Below are 24,925 nucleotides of genomic sequence, written 5' to 3'. Positions count from 1 at the left end.
TTGTGTTATTTTATTTCCTTTGAGCTGTAATGTCATTCCTTACGCTCAACTAGATTCTCTAAATAAGCCACACACAGTGGCAGTGTATGCGTCTCTCATCAGGGTACATAATTAGCCTGAGGATTCACACTGTGACATCAATTACAGGGGCTAGCCTGTGTTTGTGTGTGAGTGCCTGAAGCCAAGCCAAGTCAGACGGTGACTCTGCTGCGAAGCCGTTTCATGCTCGCTGGTTTTGCTTTCGCACAGGAGACATGCATATTACAGAGACGCATCCGTTGGACTGTAGTGTGGAAACATGAGCAATATAAAGCAATAGATGAACAGGATTTTCCACAAGCAAAGCATTGGGTGTACTGAATTGATCTGACATGTAAACAACAGGAAACACACTAATGACGCCTACACGCAATGAGACTTTCAAAGTTGTTGGTTTGCTGTACTGACCACATTATATGACTAAAGTGCAAACTCCACTGATCAGCATTACTAGAAACATACTACAAATAGCCTATTACATGAAGAACTTGAGATATTTAACCAGGAGGAATCCCTGACGGCTCCGTCTGGGCTCCAAACTACATTCAGCAACAAAACACATGTGAGAAATGACACATGTGTGAGACAGAAGTACCTTCCTCCAAAAATAGATGTCCTTAAGAAGCTTGTGATCCAAGTTGTGTGTGGAAAGATGCACTGGAGAGACAGATACTTGTTGATAATGTTATGACTATGACTTTTCCCTGATATTTATTTTGCCTCGTATCTAGCGCTTTCATTGAATTCAGAGTGGATTCAGACTCCTATAGCTTCTAACCGACAGATCAGTGTCAGAGCTTGTCTTCAATCTAAATAAAATAAATAAATAAATAAATAAATAAATAAATAAATAGAAATCACACACAGAAAACTTCACTCAAGGGACAAGTGCCAATTTGCCTCCAATCTCAGGCTGCAAAAGAGCGGAAAACCAGGGCTTAAACGTCAGAAATAATCATTACATACCCACTAACACACACATCCCAACGCCCAAAACAAGGATGCTCATGTAAGCAATGTGGCAATGTTTATTTTTGTGCCACGGAAAAAGCACAAAACTAAGGAAAATGCGACAAGTTGGGCAGCAACGCAAAGAGCTTCAGATGGGACACTTTAGAAAGGCTGTATTTATTCAGCTAAGTTGTGAAATAATATTAAAAAAAGATAGAAAACCACAATTATTCTCATGTCTGTTAATTGTTAGTTTACATGCAACCAAAAGCACATGCATTCCTCTAACTGTACTGCATATTATATATGGAGAGGAGGAAATAAAGGCATTTGTCGCAGTTCACATGGGACTAATGTAACATATGAACCTCTGGTGATTGGAAATTAACCCTCCACATCTGTGTTTCATGCAATGCATTCCCACGGTATAAGCAAAGTCTGATTTTTAGTTGAATTTACTGACATTATTCATCTGTTCTAATGTCAAGGGCAGGTTCACCACTTACTGATAACTGTTGAAAGACAGAAAAATTATCCTTATTGCAGCTGTCATGCATGTCGTCCATCCATTTTTTTTTTTAGATTTTGCTCTTCTGAAAGATTTAAGTTAGCTCTTTCAATGAACATTCTTGCTATATGTCAATATGAGCTATGTAGATTACCACCTAAAAAAGACTTTTAAAACTTTGACTTATGATTACCAGCATAGCTTCTATTATCCTCAACTGGGAAAGAGGCTGGATAAATGCATGGAGGGAACAAAAAGTGGTGCAAATCCAAACAAATCACAAAGATGTTGATTCACACGGAACTAATGTTATCACAGAACCTTTGTTAAAATAGGGTAGGTCATTTGCAGAGGAATTTTTACGTTGCAAATTACAGACATGAATGATTCAGACGAGATTACGATCAAAGACAACCTCCGCAAATATTATAAGTTACCAGAAGTCCACAGGTAAAACTAGTTCTGTATGAAAAGGGCTATTGTCACTCATCAGGTCAATGAAGCAACATATTTGTCTGTCCAACAGTTCAAAACCAGATGTTCAGTTTACCACCATGTAAGAAAGAAAAAAACAGGAAATGGTTACAATAATCCAATCAAACTGGTGGGAAATTTCCTATCGAACCACTAATGAACATCTCCATACACACTGTTTCTGTCATTGCACCTGTGTTAATTTTTTTTACAGAGCAGTATGATTCATGATTATATCATACATCCAGAGGTGTCATTTATGTTTCACTGAACACAAAGTCGCTTTTTATTTCACACAGGAAATAAGACGGAGAGAGAGAGAGAGGGGCAGAGGAAGCAGTGGACGAGCGAGGAGCCGCCTGCTGATCCAGCAACAATGATATCACTTCCCCTGAGACCTACAGGAGGGATTACATCATTTCCTGCCCATTTTCTCTGCCTCATATCGACATCTGCTTCTGTCTCTCAATACAAGCAGAGAAGCTTAATACAGAGATTGTGGATTCAACTGAGTTTTAATTTACTCTACTAGCTCTATTTTAGTTGAGGTATTTTATTCTACTATAACCTGTCCTACTGACCTACAGATTAGTATATTTAAGGTGCGTCCGTGTATAAGGGGCTTATAAAAGCAGTGTCCTATTTAAAGGGATGTTTCTACCTACTTTTTTGGGCGCTGGCAAAGGTAGAGGCACATCAAAAGTGACAAACACACACTGAGATGTACCTTTCTGATCTCAGAGCTTTACACAAGTACATGTGATGCGGCCCAAATTAGACTCCATAGTATCCATGTGTCTTTAAATTTGAGCCCCAAGGCCGGACCTCGCAGATCCCAGGGGCACTCAGCTGCCGCCACGCAACGTGATACTGAAACAAACATACACTGTGGTGTATTCCAGATTTAGGGTTAGAACAAATGAATGCGTGCTTTCTATTTTTGCTTTGAACGAAACAAACAGGACACAGCAGGAAGTTGATCCTAGTGTAGAACTAAATGGATTTACCATGGGTGTATTAAGATACTGTACTGGATACAGTGTGGATGAGTCATCCTCGCTGCCAGTTGGCCTTAGTGGTCAACCTCGGCACCACAACAATAAACTCCCCTGTGGCCTACAGTGTTTCCTCAAAGGCAAGCTGGTTCCAGATTTGTTTCAAATGTTATGGAGCTGCAAGAGAATGAACAGAGCTCAGTAACACACTATATAAGGGCACAAACCTGGACCCAAATGTCAAAGATTTCAATGACGCCTGTGCTTACTTTTCAGATTTTTGCACTCTTGGCACCAACAGCGATACCTGGGCTTTGGGTTTTGACTGATACCACGTACCAATCCAACACCAGTGTTTAATAAACTGCATGCTTTTTCATGAATAAGGCAACATCAGCAACAAAGATTTGTAAATGTCTTGTTTGGATGACAACCCAAGACAGATATTCCAAAATATTCAGCTTACGGTCTTAGAGACAGAATGAAACCAGGAATTTGTTTAATTCAAGATGCTACAATTGGAAAATTTAGACTTCTTTCTATAATAACATCTAACTCTGGTGCAGGTGTTGGAAACCCTTGTTGACAGTAAGAATAATGAACTTTTTTCACCTTTCTGTATGCACTAACTGTGTATGTTTTTGGCAATAAATGACACCAATGTTATTTTTCTGTTTCATTATTTTTTTCTGTTATGTAACTCCACCCTTGAAGAAGAAATCTTCATTATATAAATATAAAAATACAAAAACATACAAATTTATGAAAATAATTCTGCCACATCAGTGAAACAACATCTTCAACGCTGAAACTGATATTTGAAAACATCTGCCAATATATCAGTGCATCCCTATTTGTAATGCTCACAACAAATTATATTTTCTTTGAATCGTCCTCATTTTTTGGGTTGAACTTTATGGGAGTAAACCAGTCTCATCAAACTTTGAATTATAAAAGCCACTGAATTTCTAGCACTAAATTTTTTTGCACTGAAATGAAGTACTGAATTTTATGTTTCTGAATTCAATTCTTCACCCCATTTTCACTTTTATTTTTCAATGTTCACAAATTCTGAATAAAAAATTCACATTTAAAAAAATTCAAGTAATATATATTCAAGGTACTCAAATTCAATAGGCCAAATTCAGATGCCAATAAGCAACTGATTCTATCTCAAGTCAAACCAACAGCTAGCCAATCAAGTTACATTAGGTTGGTCATGTGATGCCGATGCAGGAAGGCGGTTAACTCGTGGGTCCGCTACCATAGACATACCTCAAATTTTGGCATCTGAATTTGACCTATTGAATTTGAGTACCTTGAATTTATATAACTTGAATTTTTTTTTTAATGTGATTTTTTTAATGAACATTTATGAACATTGAAAAATAGAAGTGAAAATGGGGTGTTGAAAATATGAAGAGTTGAATTCAGAGACAAAAAATTCAGATACTTAATTCCAGTGCAAAAAATTTTTTGACTGAGACTGATTTACTTCCATAGAACGTGTCTTGTTCTTTGGCCTAACGCTTGTAGCGATGCTTGATCAAGTTAGTTGTTATATTTGGCAGAGCTTCAATTACCCTCAAAACATTGGCTTTAGACATACTGCAATTAGCCTTAGAACTAGTTGGAATAGCAAGCATGAAACACTTCCAAACTCGTTGCTTGTTTCATTCCTTCATGCAGCGACAGCATGTTAGCGCTCTTTCTAGTAAAATGTTAGAGTATACTATATACAGTCGCGGAAAAAATTATTAGACCACACTTGTTTTCTTCAATTTCTTGTTCATTTTAATGCCTGGTACGACTAAAGGTACATTTGTTTGGACAAATATAATGAAAACAACAAAAATAGCTCATAATAGTTTAATTTCAGAGCTGATATCTAGACATTTTCCATGTTTTCTTGATAATAACCAAAATCACTTCAGTTCTTACATTAATAGCTATGGCATTGTACTGATAAAAACAGTGCTTTTAGGCATTCCATGTTTTCTTTTCTGTCTGTTTTAGTCACATGATACACGTAGGAGTTAGTTCTTGATTGCAAAACCATTATTTTTGATGACTTTTGATGGTCTAATAATTTTTTCCGCGACTGTACATAACTGAACAGGCCACCCCATTTGCCACCACCCCGCAATGAATCTGACTCATTACACTGGTCAACAACAAATTTATTGTTTAAGTTTTTTGAGCTGATTTAGGATAATTTTGGTGTGCTGAATCCAAAAATCACATTAATTTTGGTCAATCAGGTCAACTTTCTGAACTATGCTACATATTGGCTTTTTAACATTTTTGCTTACATTTATGGGCATTTTCACATCATATGATACAAAATTCTTTCATATTTCTTGCAATAAACGAGTTCTGAAGATTTTACTTTTGCCAATTTATGATTAATGGTTTTTTTAATATTACAGGTGAATGAAATGGCTTCGACTAGAAGAGCTTGCAAAAATAAGCCTGACGTATTCTGCTACATCTGCGGTGAATACACCATTGTACCTAACAGGAATCAAGTCACAAGTTTCATAAAGTGTGTTTACCAATCTTATTTTAGTATTATATTTTGTGAGAAGATCAAATTTTTCAAAATCAAATTAGCAAAAAAACCTGACCTGATTGAGAAAAACAGATGTCATTTTTGGATTTAGCGGTGCAAAATGGTCCTAATTCAGTTGAAAAAACCTAGACAACTTAACAAAAAAAAAAATTTTTGTAACCCAGTGTTATTAAACCAACATCCAGTATGAGTTAGATCATCTTTACTTATTTTGACTCAAAAACTGGTACTACAAGAGCGATTACCCACATTATCCTCTGGGACGCTCCTCAGTTACAGGATAAACATGATCTCACGGTGGTACTGGAGGAATAGTCGGGGAATCCTCCCAATGATAAGGCTTCATCCTCTGAGAATGGCGGCAAACCTTCCTCAGTCAAAGCCACAGATCCATCCATGCACTGCTGTGTTTCTCCACCACCCTCTGCCTCACATCATCCTACCATAATTAGACATTATATATTTTACCTATACGTTGCCAAACCCATAGAGCCCCTTGTAATAAACACTGAAACATAAGCCACTCCTTTACAACTGGCTGCAACCACACATTGAGTATATATAGTGTGTGGTGTGTATTTATATGTATACACACACTACTTTAATATAATCCTTACCAAAACTGCAAAAGCGGTGCAGTATGTGCAGCTGTGTCCGCGACTAAACCCACTCCAAAAGTGAGTGATAACAGGGCATCATCACCCCAAGCAAACAAGAATAAGAGGTCAATGTGAACATATGAGAGAAGCACATAGCAGATGAAAGTAAAGAGCAACTTTTCATTGAAACATGATGGACAATGAAAGTACCCAAAAGCCATTCTTGCTTTTAGGAGGCAGTGAAATCTTTCCTTTAAAAAAAAAAAAAATCCATCATACAAGGAGTATCATGTCTCTTTCCACTATTTATACCAAACCCCTGTAGGCTATTGCATAAATGACATGACTTCTGTCTTAAATATCCAGGAATTACTTTACACTGACCGCAGATTTACAATATGAGCGCTCAGATTTGGCTGTGGCTAAATGCTGGAGCCTCTTGCCACAGAGACATTTTACTTTTCCACACAGCTCAACAGGGATGAAAACATAAGCATTTCAGAAAATACAGAAGCTCCTACGAGGCCAGGAGTGATTCATTGTGTGTTATGTGATGAATGAGGGATGATTCGTGGTTTTAATGTGGTTTACCATAAAATAATTAGAAGAATAGTTATTTTGGAAACCTCTATGTTCATAGCTATCAACCATCAGATGAGCACTGGCCAGATATTGTGGCTTGGTAGTTAAGGACTGAAATATTATATCTGGAAAAAAAGGATGGATTTTCATACAAAGTATGGTCTAGTATGTTATTATTTAGGCATACCTCAAATCTGAACAGTGTTATGTTTAAAGAAAAAAAGTTACACAACATGTCTGCACCGCATCTCAGCTACATTTTTCCAGAAACCAGAGATCAGCTTAAATAACATCACAGCTAAGAGCTAAAGCATTTCTAAATGTGGCCTGATGGTATATGAAGAACAGTAAAAGCAAACATATGTAACAATAAGCAACCAATGGATGCTCATACACAATTCTGACATAATATTCTGACCATTCATAAGAGAAATGGGGATAATATTGATTATTTCATTACAGTGGTACCTTTCATTGGGTAGGATAGGGATGTAACGGTACAGAAAATTTCGGTTTGGTAAGTTTTCGGTACAGGGGTCTTCGGTTCAAAACATTTTTGATATGTTTTCGGTACAGTGAAGGGGGGGTATAAGGGGGGTGTGCTCTGTAACTACCTGTGGGACACAGGACATTTCTACAAAATATAGTTTAGTCATTTGTGCATCAACAGGCACCCCGCATGTTATGTATTTTTGTATTTTTGAATGTTTTCAGTTATGGCAAACACTGTAATTTATGGAGTGTTTTTGAATGCCTCACAGTATTCCCTGAGGTGCTGTGAACGTGACCTCACAGTAACACCCCAGTAGACGCATGGTGAAAGAAGAGGAGCAGGTTCACTTGATTTTGCCGACTTGAGTTAAAAAATAAAAACCTTTTTGCTATAAAGGAACCTGTGGACTCTTTTGTGTCACAAACCTGCAACATACCGAATACCAAAAGTGAAACTTAACATGCTTCGAATGTCCAACCCGGCTTCTGTGCCTCTGTTATACTCTCTGTCGTCATGTTTTGGTTTTTTTTGTAGCAGCACTGACAATTTGCCGCTGTTGACTGAATATAGAGGAAACCCTGCACATGGGCTCTGCTTGTGTCCACCCTGCTTCCCGAGTGTTTGCGTTCTTCACATCAGCTACATGTATTTGTTCGGTACACCTCCGTATTGTATTGAAGGGGTACAAATGAGTGCACCGTTACATCCCCAGGGTTGGCTATATTATCAGCTTCAAGGACTAAATGCTCACTTGCTGCCTGTGTGGAAAGCAGCAAAATGAACAACATAAGGAACTGACTTAGACCAGGTCCATATTGTAACGGTGAGGACTGGGTCAGAGCATCTCCACATCTGCAGGTCTTGTTGGGTGTTCCTGGTCTGCAGTGGTTAGTACCGACCAAAAATGGACTAAAGGAAGGACATCCAGATCTCAGAACAATTGGGCATCGGAGGGAGGTACTGGACAAGGCTGCAGATGATAGTTTTTTCCTCTCCATTATAGTAAGTAATGGAGGAGAAAAACCTGCAGTCAATTAAAAGCCCAGCGCTGAAGAAAGGCCAGGGAAAAACAACTGATCGATTCATTCTGATTCACCTTGGTTTGTTGTCCTTTTAAGCCCCTTCAGCAACTACTGCACATGGTAGACCTGGAAGATTACACACAGACCTATTCATCGGATAGCAGTTTGGTGATTATGTGACGCTGATGGGATGTTTCACAAATGGTTGATATCAGTAGAATTTGGCTCTAAAAATAACCAAAGGATATATAAAGTTTCTCAACTGAACCAAAGAAAAAAAATCAGCAGTTTTTATGATTAGTCCAAAATAGTTTACTACCAGTGTAATTTTCTTTAGGTGAAGGGGAGATATTGCATTTTTCCTGCTCTACACCATCATTGCATCTGCCTCAAGTTTCAATAATTCATATAAAAATCCTTGTTTCTGTCCACAGAAATGCTTAAAGACCTTTAATTGGAAATAATTACCAAGTGTTGCATGTATTTTAACTGTGTAATGCTGTAATATAACATGGAAAATGGGAGAAATGGGCAGCTTCTTAAAAATATATAACTAGGCAATTAGAAATAAATTCTCCCCTCTCACTCAGATCCAGATCTAGATGACCTCTATTAATGCCTCAGGGAAATTTATGTAATATAATACTTAACATAAGCCTGCTACCTTCTGCAGTTGAGGCAATTAAAGATCATACTATCAGAGGAAATACAGTACATTAAAAACATCCAGTACAGTATGAACAGTAGGAAGGATTAAATCAGGTTAAATGCATTTCATATGGACATCTACTAATGTTTTAACAATTTTTTCCTTATGGCTCTGCTCAGTATTTTGGATTCTGGCCGCAGGTTTTCAGTTGGCCAGTAAGACCTGGGCTCTAGTCTGAGTTTCAGTTGATCCCAAAGGTGTTCGATGGAGCTGAGGTTAGCGCTCTGTGTGGTACGGTTCATTTTTTCCACTCCAAGAGGGGAAAACCATTGCTGGATTTTGCTTTGCATGGGGGGGCATTGTCATGTTGAAACAGGAAAGAACCTAAAAGTGTTGCCACAAACTTGGAAGGACACTACGGCCTGAAATATCCCTGTATAGTGTAGCATTAGCTTTTTTCCGAAATGTAAGTACTGTACTTGTAAAAAAGCCCACAACAAAAGAACACAGTAAGTGCCACTTAAACTGCAGTGTATGGATCTGTGTTGCACATGACTGGAAACTGAACTCCATTACTTCTGTAATAATTAAACACAGGCCATGACACATAAACACAACATGTGACAGTATAATATAAAATCTTAAGTGTTTAAAAGCTGTTTACCTTTGGTCTGTTAATGCTGTTCAGTCCAGCTCCAACACAGCACAGAGTGGATGAATTCAATCACCCTGCAGAGACAGACACAGAATATTTATTATTGTACATGATCATATTTCCTTTGGACGGACAGAGAAACAGACGCTCACTCTTCCTTCCTGCTGATGGAAACCACACTGGGCTTTTGACAGTTATCTTTGGGTTTTTAAGCCCAATACCTAAACATTAGGATGTTTTCAATGGCGTTTCATTTAAAGGAATAGTCCACCATTTGGGGGAATACACAAATAAAACCAAAAAAAAAAAAAAAAAAAAAAAAAAAAGCACACCTTTGTACATTCTCAAACACACCTTGCAGCTGTCAATGCACCAAATGCACAGTCAGCAGGTGGCACCAGTGTGTGTTTTAGTCATGCTGAGCAGGCTGGATGTGTGTGACCTAAAAATACCCCGACAGACCACAACATTTAAATACAAGGCTTTACACTCGCTCACTTTTCCCCAGTGTGTCTCTGCCTCTCTCGACCCACCAGTTTTTTTTACTTAATTTTCCAGTCACTCTTTGTCCTCTTCCTTTTATTCAGCTTTTTCCTTTTCTCTGTGAGTCATTGTGGAGCAACTCTGAATGATTCAACAAAAATCAGTGATGTGTTGCAAATATCATAGTCTTATACCAGAATTGTGCTCAATCAGATTCAACCACTTCTGTCTTTTTTTATCTATACAATCAGAGAATGTGTGTTTGATCACTGACATATGGAAATGTCCATCCTTCAACATGATACACACACACACAAAAAAACCCCACATAAATATGTCAAGAACTCACATGCATACTACATGGCCTTAGCTTACATAAGATCATTAGCAGCTCTCATATGATCAGTAGCTGATGACTAAAACAAGAACACTGTTGTTGAGTGAACACACACACAGTTATCTGCTCTCTACCAGTGAGCTAACTATGCTCATGAGCACATCAGCAGTTGTTGCTGAAAAAGATGAAAGTGTTACTCTTTGACATTCCTAGTACAAACTGTCTAAGGAAGTCTAGAACCATGGACCAGCAACCAACTAGTGAGGATCACACACCCTGACACTTCAGAAATGAAACTGTGTACTTTGGGATGTCATTTTCAAAGATACACTTTTATCATTATTACCCCGCCCCCTGAAAGGGAGGCAAGGGGTATTGTTTTTGGTTTGGTTTGTTTGTTTCTTTGTTTTTTGACACTTTAGCAGCAAAACTGTTGGTTGAATTCATACCAAATTTGGTTTATAGTTTATCAGTGACCCAGAATAGATCTCATTTCATTTGGGGAAAAGTAGGTCAAAGTTGGAAATTTTTATGAATTTTTTAAATCTTTTTTTTCCCCATTTGCTTATAATGGGCAAAATTTCAAATGTCTGTAGCAGCAAAACTATTTGGTGAATTCATACCAAATTTAGTTTATAGATTGCCAGTGACTCAGAATAGATACCACTACATTTTGGGAAAAGTACATCAAAGTTTACATTTTTTATGAATTTTTAAACTCCCCTCCTTTACTTATAATGGGTGAAAATTTCACATGTCTGTAGCACCAAAACTATTTGTTGAATTCATACCAAACTGACTTTATAGATTGCTAGTGATGTAGAATGGATCTCATTACATTTTGGAAACAGTAGGTCAAAGTTCAAATTTTTTATGAATTTTTAAAATCTTCCCATTTACGTATAATGGGCAAAATATGTACGAGGGGCGGGGTTTATTGTGCCTGGCACCACTTGTTTTATGAAGTTATTGTTCACTGTCAAATAGAACTCCAAGAAACCCAGGCATTAATCACTAATACTGTACCAAAATACCATCTATAATGGAAATAGTTGCATCTTTTCTGTAATACTGTGTTATTATTGTGTTTTAATTGTGCAAATAGAGAAATCCATTGAATATTTATCATGACTCACAACCACTGCAATTTGATCCCTCATACCAATGGAGGTCACTTTATTTTTTTCTTATCATCTTATAAAAAGGCAGAAAATAAATAATTTTAACCACTTTCTGCAAAAGTCAAGTAAAATACAGCTCTACTTTATCCTCAGAAGATAAAATGGTAAACCCGTCAGCCATGCATCTGCCTGAAGGCCTTGACCATAGGCAATGAAAAGATAATCACACCAGGATGTAAAGAATATCTCATGTGTACAGATGCACAGCTGTGCAGTGAGCTAAACATTTAATTATGGGGTTAAATCATAGTTGGCCTTAGTGCTGCTGTCACTGGCCACATTGTGAAACTTGACATGCACTGTTCATAAAAGGGATGAGGAATGACGTCATCTAAATACAACTGCATGGCTTTTTTTATGTGTTTCTGGACGGCGTTGTAGCTCTTTGTGCTTATTGTTTTCCACGTTTTAAAAAGACGTCTTGTTTCTAAGTCAACTTACAACGTCTGCTCCATCTAGTCCTTCTTTTTAAGTGGTTAAAGTTCATTTGGATTGATGTGGTTGTGACATACAACTTTACACATTTCATTACAGGAATTAAAAAGTGATGTGTCATTTAAAATAGTTCCTCATCCAGCTGTGTTGCAACAGATTACTTAAGGGGAAAGAATTAGGGAGAATTACCTAATACAATATCTGTTTCAAAACAGCTCGTGGTTGGCCATAATTTTGAAAGACTCCCTTAATGAATATGGCATAATTACAGTTTGTTTCTATAAATATTTTGTGCTCATAGTCTGACTTCATTTATATCAATGATTCAAGCCTAACTATGTATTTATCTATCTTGTATGAGCCAAATGTAAAAAGTAGTGGTTTTCAAGTCTGTTGGCTAATGAAGAACTTAAAAAAAAAACTAATAAAGTTTGCATAAACTGTCTGGTTTTGATGGCGATTTAAGGATTACAAGAGTCTAGGACCTATAAAATCTAAAACCGCATTTGGTGCCTATATAATTTGCTTCATTCATCAGTTATCAGACTGACACAAGCAGCTCAGATTCTATGTATTATGTTTACACAGATTTTACGAATGAAACATATAAATGAGACAAATCTGAGTCCACAGCTAAAAACTCAAAGTGATTTTTCTGTATCACTATACAATCAGATTGGAGCTGGAAAAAAATCAACTGGTGCTTCTCATCATCTCTCCCTGATCATTACATTTATTAATATCCACTTTAGTTAATCGGTAGGGTTTTTTTGGCCTGTTTTCAGTATGTCATTGTCTCATAGAAAATTGCAGTTTGTAAAATGTTTGTAGAGGCTTTTCAGTGCTGAAACTCTGGCTCTCCTTTCCAACAGATTGATCATTCCTCAGTTGCTCAACAGGCCGCATTAAAGCGCGTTATGAAACAACACAGTCTGCCAAAACAGAGGCTGTAACAATCTCCGCCTGAAAACAATGGCTCTACCTCTCCATTATTTCACTCCTAATGAGACCTCAGAAATCTAATTGAAGCAGGCTGCACACTTAATAGTCAATATAATGTCATGACTTTACTCACTGCAATAAATAATAACAATAAATAGCACAATAGGACTATTTAAAAGGTTCAGTATGAATTTGCATGTACTCATCTGGTTATTTTGTGACATTAAGTGGCTACATTTCTAAGATAATGGAAGTTAGCATTGGGAAGTTTTGCTGCTATAGAGCAAAAGAGGAAGGTATGAAGAACTTGGGAGCGAGAGTATAGATTTTCACAGGAAATCTGACTAAAGTACTCTACATTGAGACGGTCAATATAGATGTAGACAACTGGGACAGCTAAGAAATGGAGTTGGTATCACCATTAAAAGACCAGCTCCCTGCACAAAACATACCTCCAGGACTAACTCTACCCACACAAATCTTCCACACCGAACCTACAAGTTAAAATAGCCACTTCGCAGCACTGAACATGTTCAACTTCAAGCTTTCTTTCCTCAAACCATCATGACTAACACTTACACCGTGGCAGCAAAAACTCCATAATGGTTGCATTTTTTGCACTGAAATACTGTCGTTACAAGTGTTCCTATTTAAAACAATATGATTACTAGCTCGTTGACCCGTGGTTCAAGATTCAAGAATGTTTATTGTCATTATGTGCACATAACAAAATTTTTCTAAGAGGTAGTTCTTGGCTAGATACAATAAAAAGAGAAAATCCAATATAAAAACACTCAAGAATATGTACGTCAATATGAGAGACACTGAAGAATTAGTGCATCAAGACGATGTACAATGTATATAGAAAGAAACGTAAAATACAGTATGTACAGTGCTAACAGTATGTGCTTTCCCCACAGGTCATATTAATACTGATATCTAGGGACTGAAGCTAGTAAATACATTGTTCCTGTTTTTAACTACATTTCCCATCATGCAGCATGGTACTGTGCTTGCAGTCAATCGAGCAACGCGATTGTAAGCCTATTGTATTCCAAAATGACTAATATCTCCCAACGTATTAGTCCTATCAACTTGCTGAGATATTAAATATGGAGATGGGACTATTCCTCAGCTGTAGGTACCAAATTGGCTGGGTAAAAACATCTCAGTTTCTCAGAACTGTGCAAACACACACACACACACACTCTGAGACCTTCCACTACGATATAGATTTTGGGGATTTCTAAATTCTATTTCTTTGAGTCATCTACAAAATAAATTCAACCCATAAATACCCAGTGTTACTTTTCTGGCAGTTCCCATATGAGTTTTTCTCTCTATTTAACCTTTCTTAAGCAATTTATCACCATTTATTATAATATTATCCTCCATATTTTGCCTTTCTTCAATAAAAATCAGGTATTTTCCCAGATTTGACTGACCAGTCATGCAGATGTTCATAAAAGTTCAGATGAACGTTAATTGTCATAATACCAGAAACAGAGAAAAATGAAGAAAATGTGACTTTTTCAACAAAATCTATCATTACATGAACATAAACCCAGTATTTCCATCCACTGTCATTGATCCAACCCTATGGGTTTTACTGGTGAATCAATGTTGTAGAAGATGACGGTGTTCCATGTTCACTACGGAGCCTCTGAATGTCCAAATGGGTCATATCTGATGACCATGAAAAGATGACAAACTGTATTTTACGCCAATTATTTACATGGATTGATAGGATTAGTGGATCAGAAGTTATTAAACATTATATATTGGTAGATGATTTTGGCTGCCGGTGGTTGTCTAGGTCTTTATGGGTTAATGAAGTACCATGATAAACTGTACAAGAATGCTCCGATTTCATTTCCTTTTACAATCACATGCCCTACAACAGATTTTATGGCTTATAAACCCCATACATGCTAAAAAATGTAAATAATGCAGACTGCAAATATACATTTAGTCAAGTCGTGGTGCTGTGCCAAAACTGAACTGCTCAACAAAACTGGGAAATCTCAGTTCAGGATATAGTCCGCTCTTGTGTAGGTGTAAATTAGAAACTTGAAGGACTGGTCTATCAGACAGAACACTTAGACATACCTAGGGACAGCTTGTCTCTTGACAGCAGACAGTTTAGTCTACCGGCAGCAGCAGCTGAAGGCCACAGACATGTAACACTGACAATTTAAATCAGGAGCCACACAGGCTACAATGCAAGGCAAACCCTAGTAAAGCTTTATTTAACATGTGTCATACTTTGTAGGTTAATTCCTCAAAAAAACCTTACCTCATAGCTGGAACGATACAGTATTCCCTCTCATCTTGATGTAAAGTGGAAACCAAACCTGGCCCTCTGCACATAGATGGAACCTCCAGCTGCTGAAGATGTCATTGCACTGGTCTGCCCGGTAACCAGCCTACATGCACACTCACATCCCGCCTACCACAGCCTTGCACAGACGAGGCTACCCGTCAGGTCACATTACTGCATGTATGCTCCTACACTGCACACTGCACTGACATACACCCTGGGGTTCAATCTGCAGCCTGTTTTTTTTTTTTTTTTTTAATTCAAATAGGACTTTCTGCACCAGAGGGATAGAATATAGCATTAAAAAATGTCACCCTACAGAGGAATGAAGCCTTTCTGAGCTAAAATTAAATGACATGTTTATATTTTACATGTTTGATTCTGAAACTGCTGGGTGTCAGTATCAGCTTTTTAGGAAGTACAGTAAGTGAACATCTCGCATTTCCCCCTGAACTCTTGAATATTTCTTTTTCATGTTTTTGCGATTAGGGTCACAGTGTATCGTATATGCAAACGTTCCTCTCTCTGCAAGCAAACAATGAAGACTGAGAAAAATTAGCTGATTCTTAAAGGTTCTTTCTTCATGATCATCAACTGAATTTCTTTGAGTTTTGGAGGGTAATCTGAGCAGGTTGTCCTAGGAAATAATGAAAATATGGTTTTCACACTATTATCTAATACTTCTATGACCACAGCTTATCAAGAAAATACTTTGTGGATTAGTCAGAAAAGCAGACCTTGACATGTTGTGCACAATCTCAAAGTCCAAATATTGTAATTCAAGTTGTCTGTGAGGAAACTCATCTGGGTTGTGTTTACAGGCTGTAGAAAATCTGCCCCACTGATGGAGGGTCTGTCTTTTGTCTTTTCACAGCTGCTTTCAGAGGCAGGAGCATTAAAGATATGTCACTGTTCGGCTCTACTCCTTCACTCAGCAGCTCATCACGGAAGCAACATGGTAGCTACCGTAACTGTGATATTTCAGCTTCACTTCACTATAGCAGCTTGAAACACTGCCATTTGATCAGTGTTTATATTTAGTCTTTTGTTGTGGACAGAGACGAGAAAGCTGTAGAAAGAAGGTGTGTATTCCCAAATTCGGGCAGTTTGAATCTGGCAATATGCAGCCTAGTATCACTGCTTTCTAATATTGAAAACATACTTAAATGTATTGGATTGTAGAGATTTATAAGACCACTAGAGGCAGTAGTGGAGTAGGGGAGGTGTTCCGGGTATGTCCCACCGGGGGGAGACCTCGGGGAAGACCCAGGACACGTTGGAGAGACTATGTCTCTCGGCTGGCCTGGGAACGCCTCAGGATCCCTCCGGAAGAGCTGGAGGAGGTGTCTGGGGAGAGGGAAGTCTGGGCATCCCTGCTTAGACTGTTACCCCCGCGACCCGGCCCCGGATAAGCGGAAGAGAATGGATGGATGGATAGAGGCAGTAGTGAGTCACTCTGCCGGTCTCTTACGGTGAGGAAAACGAACACCACGGGGCCTTCGACAAGTATCAGAAAGTGACGAGATGTGATGAGTTTTAGAGTTAAAGAAAATGACAAAGTACTGTTGTTTTCACCACTGGACACAGCCCTAAATAAAAAAAATGCAGTTTGATGATGAAATCTCAGCATTTCTTCTACACAGGTGATTTTGATTATAAAGCTTACGAAGGTATATAGTCTCTATGTGATGTTATTATTTTGGTCAAGTTTGCTGTTTGTTGATCCACAGTTCAGACTAAACTGTGACAGTTCTGACCTTGTTTGAATGTTTCCAAACAAATCTTGGTGCAGCTATTAACAACACAAACCATACAGAAACATAGATGACTTCTGGTTTTACTGTGGCTGTTTTCTGTCTAAAAACAGAGCTGAGCTAACAGAGCTACAATGTAAACTTCATGGCTGATACAGCAAATGAAGATAATAAGACAGTGTTATTTTGACTGACTGTCAAACTAATCAGCTACGATTTTTTGCATGAATATTTTTTTTATAACTTAGCTGTTACTAGATTTTCTTTTTTATCATTACAATACAACGCATACATTTACAGTTCAATAAGTTTCTTTTCCTTTTTCTCAGCTGTATGTTTATTTTGACAACCCTCCATAGGCAATATATGATGGAAATTAAAGAAAATAATATCAACCACAGCAAATAAATAGATAATGTCCATTCCAAAAATAAGGTTATAGGTGTAATTCCTAGTCAGAAGCAGGATGACAGCATTTTGATATACAACATGGGGTTTTGCATCACTAATAATTATTATTATTGTAACAATAAAGGTAACACAGGTTCCCATCTTTTAGTAAAGGTAGCTTTCTGAAGCCTTTGATAAATATCCTAAACTTTTTGAATCCATGTAATATATGAGGGATGTTCTGGTTTCATGCGTGAATACACTTTAATGAGTTCAGACTATAAACTTGAACACAACATAACATTATTTAACATGGTAAAATAATCAACTGAAATGTAAATATAATAGAGCAAACATAAAAAATTGGAGTACAACAAGCATAAGAGTAAAGTTAATCTTAATAACTTACTGGTACAGAAACTAGGACTTCAGATGTTTTTACCCAGAGAGAGCTGGGTTGGTTTGAGGCTGAAAACAACATATGAAATGAACAAAGAGCCTGTTCACCACTTGTCTGTGTGCGGTAACTTAAGGCTATATTAGCCATTACTGGCATAATGCACCTGAATCTCCAACCAAACAGCCTGTGGTCAACTTCAGTTATGAGTTATGCATGCAGAGAATGTTAACAAAAAAAACCCCCCACACAATATCTCTGGTTCTTCTTCACTGACTTTAAAATTTATGCCATGCCGATTGGTGCAAAAACAGGCATTATCTTCTCTTTTTATGCATCAACACACAAATGAAGGGTGGCTGCTGATGGTTACCAGCTTGTTGAGTCTTGCAGTAAGAACACAGATAGAAAGACAAACTGCCTTATTATGCCTTATCAGACCCACACAGAAGGAGCCTTTAAACACAAGACTTGTGTTAAGTTACGTCTGAGTGGTGTTCACGTGCATCTGCGAGCATGAATGGAGGCACGCACACACACACTGGCACACACACTGGCACACACATGCAGGTTTAGTGTTGCTGCAGTGGACTCGGTCGCACTGCAGAACTGTCAGGAAGAATCACAGCGCTCTGCTTTCCTGCAGACGCAAAGTGAACACTGTCATACTCCCAATACAAGGTCAGTGAGCTACTGGGTTAAACTACTACTCAGAGGAAGAAGAGCCTGACTGACGAACAAGAGTGCATCAGGATGTGTTTGATTCAATGACACTTGTCTGTGCAGAGTATATTGTGTCAATTATTTATTCATTCATACAATACAAGGCTCTGTGTTGGTGGTAACCTTTTACTCCATCAATCAAGCCGTGACGCCTCTGACTTTAAACTCTCCAAACCACCACAAATCCTCTAAAAACAGACCAATTTTAGCTTCTAATACGTAACACAGACAAATTTTCCTTCAACACACACACAGTGACACCCAAACTAACTGCCTCCTTGCATGAAAAAAACTTAAAACTTTCCACTTCTGTCTGTCCTCAGTGCAAATGGTTCCTGCCAGAAACAACAACTGTGGTAGGAACCAACGACAACCTTTTAAATGCAAGGGAGAAACAGGAAAAGGGTGTACAAATAATGAAAGAGGGACTATTTTATATAATCTGTATACGGATGTGTTTTTCATATTCAGTTTGTGGGTGTTTTTCTACTCATTCTTGAGAAACTAAACAAAAGAGCCAGGTTGAGTGAGCATCTTCCTTTAGGCTCTGGTAGAGGAAAAGGATGCAGAGGAGGAAAAAAGTAAGAAGTCTCCAATGGTGAAAGACATGCTGAGGCATACACATAACCACACAGAGAAATAACAGATTCACACAGTAGTTATGGAGTTAATCATGTAATGACAGAGCAGAGAAGAAGTGACAGAGTCTGACTCAGCTACAAACCATCAGACCAGCTCCAGTTCTAACAAGTCTTCAGCTTCATTATCCTCACAACATAAACCACCAGGAAAGTAATAAACAGCCTTCTTTGCCCTCTGAAGTGTCCTGTTAAATGTTTTAGGGATGCCGCTTGTAAAATGACGCTCTCTTGAAGCATAAGGATATATCCCCCCCCTACTGGAGTATTTGCAAGGGGCCACTGGGACAACTTCACAGCATGAATGAGCAGCAGCAACACTTTAATTAGACAGATATGGTCTAGTATCTGTTTGTTGAATGGGAAAAACATTTCAGCCAATCAGAGCTTTGCAGGTGGTATCATTTAGGACTGTGCCTTTCTATGCCACTGTCACAAAAATGGCAAAGCAGAAAATGCAAGTGTCATGATATGTGTGTGTGATACAGAGGTTCCTACAATCAGAATCAGTTTTATTCTTTGTCCCAAACGGGCAATTTGTTTGCAGCAGGACCACAGACATACTACACAACAACACAGACCGACAGGCAGATCTGCACAAAAAACATAATGAATAGGTCAGATGTAATAAATATACATATTGGCAGTGCACTAAAAACTAAGTCATTTAAAATCAAGGTGCAGTTACAATACATATAAGATAGATATAAAAAGAGGTATAAAAAGAGGTAGTGGGATGGGGGTGGGGGGTGGGGGGGTCACTAAATGGGCAAGGCTATCTTCTGATGTGTGCATTTAGTGCGTGGATAAAAAGAAGGATAAAGGAATTTGGTATCTGTTTTAAAACAAGGGGATTTTGAAATCATAAGCCAGAATAAGTTAAATATAAGACTTTTTAAGATCTTTTTAAGACTACTTAGAACAGAAATTAATGCCCATTTCACGGCCATACTGGCAAAAATTTGTGACTCCTAGAATTTCGGAAAACATATTTATTTACATCAGCAGAGATTGAATCTTACATACATAGTGCACACAGAACTGAATGTTTTGTGATCATTTCTCACCGGGGGATGCAAAGTTAGCGATAATTGGTACCTATTTTCAATGTAAATGGTAAAGTTAGAACGGGTGGAACTGTAGTGGTTTCCAACCATTTTTGGCTTGTGACCCCATTTTCACATCACAAATTTCTACATTTTTCTCTTGGAAGTGTCTTAGCGGGGGCCAGGCGAGTGAAGACATCTTTCCATTCTCTGTTCGGTCCGGTTTTCTGACTGTGACTGTTCATGCAGGTTGAAGCGTAGTAACGCATGGTGTCACATGATCGGGTCAATTAAGATATGCCCTCTCAGATATTATATCCTGCATTTATTTGAACTTCATTTTTATTAGGAAAAGTGTGTTGTGTTTTAATTATAATGAAATACATATTGAATCATTACAAAAAAAAAATTAGTAGTAATTTTGTTTTATTTTTATCAATTACTACAAATTTCAGGTGACCCCATGTGGGGTCGCAACCCCAAGGTTGAAAAACACCGGAATAGACTAACGTTACTTTCTTTGCAGCTTGGACATTTCCCAGACATATTTAAACACAACACAGCCAACAAGTTTATGGCCACATAACTTATAACCTACCAAATCTTTTAATACTTTTTAAAGACTTTTTTAAGGTATTAAATGCAGATTTGTAAATTCAAGACTTTTAGGACTTTTTAAGACCCCGCGGGAACCCTGGATAAAGTCAATACGACAGACTGCATAAAATTCTACAGATAAAAAAAAATTTGTTTCACATGCATCCCAAACTGATATACATAACACTTAGCTTTTGACACTGGAAATGGTCAGAGCATCATTTGATCTGTCCTTCATAGTTTAAGAGCAGGATATTTAGAACTGGAAGCTGTAGCTAAACTACTGCCTTGCTGACAAAATAGGCCTACTTTTAGTTTTAGACCTAAAAGTGAAAAATAGGACCAATGGCCCTGTAGCTTACCGGCCAAATTAAAAGCTTTGGGAAATGTATCTAGATGCCATTTATTATCACACAGTTATGTGTATTTATTATATTACAGAAATAGCCCATGTTTTGGTCATATTCCAATCAGATCTGTAAAAAATTCACATTCCAACTTGATATCATTGATACTTACTGATTTATTGTATCAATCCACTTCCTATTTGTTATAATGGGAAAATTTTTCAAAGTCGCACCAAATCCAGAATGAGATCTGGATCGAAATAATTTCAATACCTTGTGTTGACATCATCATAAAGAAGCTGTATACCAAGTTTGAAGTCAATCGGAATTGTAGTTTCAGAGAAGAAGATGATTTAAATTTTTGTAATGGACGACAGACGACGACAGATGCTGCATGACAACAATAGCTTACAGTCTGTCGGCCGGTAAGCTAAAAATGAACGACTGCTTTATTTTACAGTAAATAATCACTTCTACCAGTCTGTAACAGTGATTAGATAAAAACAATGCTGTTCCACTTTCCCACTGAAGATCATTAATTACATGTAGCTGAAGCAAACAATGCTTTTATCTATTATCAACTCGAACTATAACCCTAAACCTAATCTAACAAGAACTGATATGAATACCATTAAAGTATCAGATCACCAGGCAGAATCAGTATCAGTAAGAGTAGTTTTATGTGTAACCTTACCACAAGTCATATTAGCATTACCATACTGAAATATGTTGTAAATTGTTTCTGTGTTGTGGTTTGATAAGACTTCATATTACTACCCGGCCAGTCATTGTTCACCATCTTTCATGACATGTGTAATGTGTTTGGGAAGGAGTCAGAGCAGCTTCCAGGAACCAGAATGTAATGGCATCCAAAGTGGTATGTGAACAAAAAAAAAACAAAAAACTGTGGACCCATTCTTGAGTCACACAAAGAGGACTGTCTGTGTTGTAAATCCTTCAAAGAGAAGTTGAGACAAACATAACAATTGCTTTGCCACGACTCCGTCAGGATGCAGTGAGGAGTCCCAGATGTGGCTTCAGCCTCAGGCCTAATATACCCGACCCAGTGAAAGGTGCCATTGTAATGAAACAATGAGAATTATTACCTCTTCTGTCAGTGATCGCAATGTTATGGCTGACTGTTTAATATTTAATAGTAACCCTTGTTGTATTAGGGATGTGCACAAATAGTGATTTATTCAATTAGGCAAAAGGATCAACTTTTTAAAAGAGTCGACTGTTCAATGTATTTTAAATCTGCACCAAAAAATGATAAATATGTTTAAAAAAAAGACTCATCTAATTTTATTTGGAGTGGGAGGAGATGTGGAACTAATGTTTATAGCACTGTTTCTGTCTGAGTGCTGCCTACATTAAGTCTGAATAAGTGTTTAAAGGGTTTTAAATAAGTGTTTTAAGGGTTTTAAATAAAAATAAAATGGTACAATTGTGACTCAACTACTCCTCCTTTGGTCAGTTTTTTTTTTTTATTATTATTTCTATTTTTAAAAAGGTTTAGGTGGAAGGTATAAGTTAACAGTGATGCCACAACTAATCAATTGACTTAAATTGGCTTGAAAAAACAAACAAACAAGTAAAATACCATCCCTACTGCGCATCATAAGATTCTTGCCTAGATGTAGCCCAACTCAATTTCCCATGAGTGACTTGACCTGTTCACTGCAAATAATTTAACTTAGCTTTAGAAGTGTTAGATAATTTATCTTGTTTTCAGAGTTAATTTCTTATTTTAAGTGTTAATCATTTGCAGACATGCTTATTTCTTAATCTTAATTCAAGAAATCTTGTCAAGTGAAGCTATCTTGTTGCATGGACAGATATTTCACTTGTTTTGAGTAACTTTTCCCTCAGATTTAGTGTATTTATCTTGTTTTTAGACACCCTTTTTTGCAGTGTAAAAGTTCACATCTTACAGTAGAGTTTACCCTGCAAAAATCAAAATCTTACTAAGTGTATTTTTCTCATTTCTAGTCAAAATATCTCATCACACTTACAATAAAACATAATCACCTTTTCACTTGTTCCATTGGCAGATTTTTTTTTGCTCAATTCAAGATTTTTTTTACTTAATTCAAGCAAAAAAACTCTGCCAATGGAAAAAGTGAAAATTATCTTGGTAAGATTTCTTTAAATAAAATTTTCAAGATCTATTGTCTAAAAATAAGTTCTTATATCTCACTGAAAAGTTACTCTTTAGGTGATTATGTCGGTAACACTTTATAATAAGTGCACACTATGAAGCATTAGTTAAGCATAAACAAATACTGAATTCATCATTTATAAAGCATATTTCTAACATGAATACTCATTAATATATGGTTTATAAGCACAGCTATAATGTTTTACTCATCATTAATAAGCGCATCTACAATGTGCTTAATGATTTTATTTTCATACTTTATAAATTAAGGATTCAGCGTTTAAAAATTTAGTATTGCATCACTTACAAACAAGTTATAATGTGCATTTATGCTTGCACATACACTATTCAGACATGTACTAATGGTTAGTGAATGTTTTATTGTGTATTTTATACTAACTCACACATTTATTTTCCAATAGATGTCTTATAAACAGTTCTTAATACAGGAATTCATTATTTCAGGTAGTTAAAAAGCACTTACTACTCATTAAGTAAGTATATGGTGTAAGCTAGTTTAAAGTGTGCACTCTGTATACCATCTAAAGCATTTACAAATGAGACTTGAAGGTTGGCCATGCCTAAAGACTCACAAAAGCCTCAGTTATTCTAACAAAGGAAAGAAACAGCACATGAGATTATTAAAACAAACTGTATGATTGAATGATGAATGATTATGATTGATTAGTAGAACATTTATAACTGTGCTTATAAACCATATACTAATGAGCATTTGTGTCAGAAATATGCTTTATAAATAATGAATTCAGTATTTGTTAATGCCTAACTAATGCTTCAGAGTGTGTACTTATTATAAAGTGTTACCGTTATGTTTTATATGAAGTGTGATGAGATATTTTGACTAGAAATGAGGAAAATACACTTGGTAAGATGTTGATTTTTGCAGTGTAGGGGTTTTGGGTGGACTGTATTTGTTGAAAATACACCTACACAGTAATGTAGACGAGCATATTCCTCCTTCGCTTTCCATCCACACATTTTTCCAAACCAGTCAGAGGATTTCAACTGGCAAATTCCCAGTCATAAGTCAAACAGATTTAACTCTGTGCAGTGAAAAGTCAAAAGTCGTTAATGTAGTGTTTCAAGCTGCTCAGTGGAAACTGCAACGTCCGGTGGGAGTTTGAACTTTGACCCCGACACAGCTGATCCCCCTTTTCTGCACTCAGACGGCAGAGTGTGTTAAGAGTATCAGCCCTCATCTGTGCTGTTTTGATTCGAACTGAGGCAAAAGTCAGACAGAGAGAAGGCTCGCATAGTTTCCATCTCCACTGAAGCGCTGTCTGCACATGGGAGGTAGTTGTGGTCTGGAGCCGGTTCACGTGTGAGTGAGTGTGTGTGTTTTCAAATATTAGAGAGCCAGCACAGAAAAACAGTAGCAGGTCGACGATTCCTCAAAGTCATAACATTAACACACGTGTCCGACCGCGCATACAGACCGTCTTTCCATTAGTAATGGAAAACACACAGGCTTACAGTATCAACAGTCAGTCCACGCCAACGGACATTCGCACACACCTTACTGTGTCAACAATTACTTCAAACCACGCCAACCAACCAACTGACAAACCCCAAACACACTCTCACTGTGTTTTACCGTCTCTCACACACTTTATA

The 24,925-nt window shown here is 37.3% G+C and overlaps 1 protein-coding gene across 1 annotated transcript in view; it reads right to left on the bottom strand.

Annotated features, from left to right (window-relative positions):
• The window catches only part of raph1a (Ras association (RalGDS/AF-6) and pleckstrin homology domains 1a), an 88,882-nt gene that overhangs the window by 52,081 nt on the left and 11,876 nt on the right, over positions 1–24,925 (bottom strand). The window contains exon 2 of the mRNA XM_030124815.1: positions 9,549–9,613. The gene's annotated coding sequence lies outside the window, so the exon portion shown is untranslated. The remainder of the gene's footprint in view (positions 1–9,548; positions 9,614–24,925) is intronic.

Source organism: Sphaeramia orbicularis, chromosome 21 (genome assembly GCF_902148855.1).
Source record: "Sphaeramia orbicularis chromosome 21, fSphaOr1.1, whole genome shotgun sequence".
Classification (NCBI taxonomy): Eukaryota; Metazoa; Chordata; class Actinopteri; order Kurtiformes; family Apogonidae; genus Sphaeramia; species Sphaeramia orbicularis.
This window is presented reverse-complemented; position numbering and strand designations above follow the sequence as displayed.